This window comes from Nelumbo lutea, chromosome 1 (assembly GCF_056320005.1).
Source record: "Nelumbo lutea isolate HS-2025 chromosome 1, American lotus-T2T, whole genome shotgun sequence".
Taxonomy (NCBI): domain Eukaryota; kingdom Viridiplantae; phylum Streptophyta; class Magnoliopsida; order Proteales; family Nelumbonaceae; genus Nelumbo; species Nelumbo lutea.
Window position 1 is genome coordinate 83,185,255 of NC_142684.1, and position 3,700 is coordinate 83,188,954.

Here is a 3,700-nt window from a genome sequence, read left to right on the forward strand (position 1 = left end):
CTTTTACTGCTGTCACCCCAAACTGTCTTCCTGCACTTAGTAGGGGTGATCATCACATTTTAGCAACGTATGCCAAGGTAGACATAGTAAGGTGCTTGCCCGACCTACCTGCTTGGCTATTTAGATTGGTATTTACCCCTAGTAGCATTTATCGAGGTAGGCTAAGAGTCGGAAAGTCCATTCTCGAGACGCCCTTGGTCTTTGGCATGCTAAGCCTATGCTGGCGAGGCGGTGGAGTCATGCATAGCGTTGAGGTCTTCAGTTAACCACGCGTGTTGACCCTTAGGCCGGAAGGAGTGACTCATGGTCACTCTGAATTGTTTTCCTAGAGTCTGCCCCTACTGAGGGGGTGATTGGACCTCGTGTTGCCGAGGTCGTCGCTAGTTCGGTGAATTGGCGCTAAGGCTAGAAGGGAGTGACTCGTGGTTCACTCAGTTCGGTGGTTTACAGGTAATATTGTCTTAAGTTGACGATATTCCATGCCCAAGGTACTTGTTTCCCTTCTAGGGTTTAGAGTTTGTATGTTCCTTCCCCGAATATTCGCTTTACTCGGTAGGGTCCTTCCCAGTTTGGGCTGAGCTTGCCAACGCCAGACTCAGACACCATAACCTTGCGGAGAACCAGGTCGCAAACGCGAGTTTGCTTTTTGACATTGGCATTATAGTACTGAGCTATCCTTTGTTGATAGGTCACAGTCCTGATGTATGCGAGGTCCCGTACTTCATCTAGTAGGTCGAGGTTGGTACGTAGCTCATCTTCATTTTCTCTGTCTTCGTATGCTTCTAATCTCAGCGAGGGGACTTCAGTGTCAACTGGGATGGCTGCTTTGGTGCCGTATGTAAGGTTAAAGGGAGTTTCTCCCATGGCAGTCTTTTCCGTGGTATGTTAGGCCCAAAGTACACTAGGCTACTCGTCTGTCCATAGTCCCTTAGCTCGGTCCAGGTGCGCTTTCAGTCCTCGAAGGATAGCCCTGTTTGTAACTTTCGTTTGGCCATTCGCCTGAGGGTGCGCCACCGAGGTGAAGTTCTGCTGAATTCCCATGTCTCGGCACCAGCTTTGGAACTTGATGTCTTCGAACTACTTATCATTATCAGAGATCAGTACCCGAGGTAACCCGAAACGACACACTATGTTCTTCCAAAAGAAGTTCTACACGTTCCGATCTGTGATTGTCGTGAGAGGTTCGACTTCGACCCACTTTGTGAAATAGTCCACTGCCACCACTAGGAACCTTCTTTGCCCTATTGCTGTTGGGAATGGCCTGAGTAGGTCAATCCCCCATTGTGCAAATGGCCATGGGATAGTAAGGTATTTCAGGTCGGCGGTATGCCGGTGGTGGATGTTGGCGTGCTTCTGGCACTTGTTGCATTTTTTGACAAGCTCGGTCGCATCTACTTTCATGGTTGGCCAGTAATACCCCTGTTGTAGTGATTTCTGAGCGAGGGCCCTGCCCCCCAAGTGTCCACCGCACAGGCCTTCATAAGTGTCACGGAGGACGAGCTCGGCTTCCGAGGTCGCAGGCAGCGCAGGTAGGGGAGCGTGTAGGATCTTCAGTACAATCGTCCGTCTATCATGACATATTTGACTGTCTGGTGCTCTACCCTCCTGGCGGCATTATGGTCTGCGGGGAGGGCCCCGTGTAGTAGAAAGCTCATGGGTGGATCAGTCCAGCTCGGCTCTGCTTGAACGACGGGAACGACCTCCTTTGCCCCCCTGAGAATGCTAGGCCGAGGTAAGTTTTCTATATACACAGTCCTCATGGTGTTGTCTCTCGTGCTGGCTAACCGTAACAGGGCATCAGCCTCAGCGTTCTTTGGTCTCGGGATTTGCTGGATGAAGTGTGACCAAAAGTTGAGTAGAGTCTTTCTTACTTTGGCTAAGTATGCTACCATAGTTAGTTCACAAGCTTCGTACTCACACATGACTTGATTTACCACGAGTTGGGAGTCACTACAGACAACGATGTGCTTGGCTTTCACTTCCTTTGCTTGGTCCAGCCCAGCTAGCAACGCCTCGTATTCTGCTTCATTGTTGGATGCCATGAACTCAAAGCGTAGCGCGTACTCCAGTTTCACACCGCTTGGTCCGTACAGAATGATTCCAGCTTCGTTGCCTTGCCGATTTGATGAACCATCTACGTGAAGGATCCAGGGTTCTTCATCCCAGTTCGGGATTGGCCTAACTAGGAAAGATGTCGCGCTAGTTGCTACTTCACGATGCTTGAGTTCAACCAGTCCAGGAACTCCGAGCTCTCCAGTACTGGGGGCCTTGCGTTCTGCCGGCATGGGGACTTCGGAGCTAAAGGTGCATTCTGCAACGAAATCTGCCAAGGCTTGGACCTTGATAGTGGTCCGCAGCTTATACTGGAACTCGTACTCACTGAGCTCGATGGCCCACTTTGTTAATCTCCCCGAGACCTCAGGCTTGAGCAAAACTTACCTCAGAGGTTTATTGGTAAGGACAACGATGGTGTGAGCTTGGAAGTATGGGCGGAGCTTCCGGGCTGCTACAACCAGTGCATAGGCTAACTTTTCTATCTCCCGGTATCTCATCTCTGCTCCCTGCAATGCTTTACTAACATAATAGACGGGTCGTTGGACACGATTTACTTCTCTTATTAGTACCGAGCTAACCACCTTGTCACTCGCCAAGAGGTATAGCTCTAAAACATCACCTGCTTCAGGCCGGGTCAAGACTGGGATGCTGGCGAGGTGCCCTTTGAGCTCGTCGAACGCGAGTTGGCACTCTTCAGTTCATTCAAAGCCTTTGCTTTTTATGACCTTAAAGAAGGGCAGACAACGATCTGCGGACTTCGACAAAAAGCGACTTAAGGCGGCCAACCGACCGTTCAGCTTCTGGTCCTCTTTTAACTTTCGGGGTGGTCTCATTTGTAGGATGGCCTTGATTTTGTCCAGATTGGCCTTAATGCCTTGCCAGTTGACGATGAATCCTAGGAATTTACCCGAGGTGACACCGAAGATGCACTTATTCGGATTTAACTTCATCTTAAATCTACACAAGATTTCAAAGACTCAATGTAAATTTTGTATTAATTCATGTGAAAATTGGGTTTTGATGACCATGTCATCTACATAACACTCTACTTTTGTGCCAACAAGTGGCTCAAACAGCTTATTTACAAGTCTCTGAAATGTAGCCCCAGCGTTCTTCAGCCCGAAGGGCATGACCTTATAGAAGTACAGGCCAAACTCAGTTATGAAGGCGGTCTTCTCCTCGTCTGTCGGGTCCATTTTTACTTAGTTATAGCCCAAATAGGCATCCAAGAAGCTCAACAACTCGTGCCCCAAGGTCACGTCCACTAGGCGGACAATCATGGGAAGTGGGAAGTAGTCCTTTGGGCAAGCCCAGTTCAAGCAGGTATAGTCGACACACATGCACCACTTATCGTTTGCCTTTTTCACCAGAATGGGATTGGCCACCCAGCTCGGGTAATGGACTTCCCTGATAAAATCGGCTGCAAGGAGTTTTTGATCTCCTCGTCGATTGCCCTCCATCGCTCCGGGGCTAGGTTGCGCTTCTTTTGTCTAACGGGCCTAACTGAAGGATCAGTATTAAGTCTGTGAGTGATAATGTTGGGGTCTATGTTGGGCATTTCTGCAGCAAACCATGCAAAAACTTCTAAATTTTCAAGTAAGAAGCTTACCAGTTGAGACCGCAGGGGCTCCTCAGTAGAAGTGTC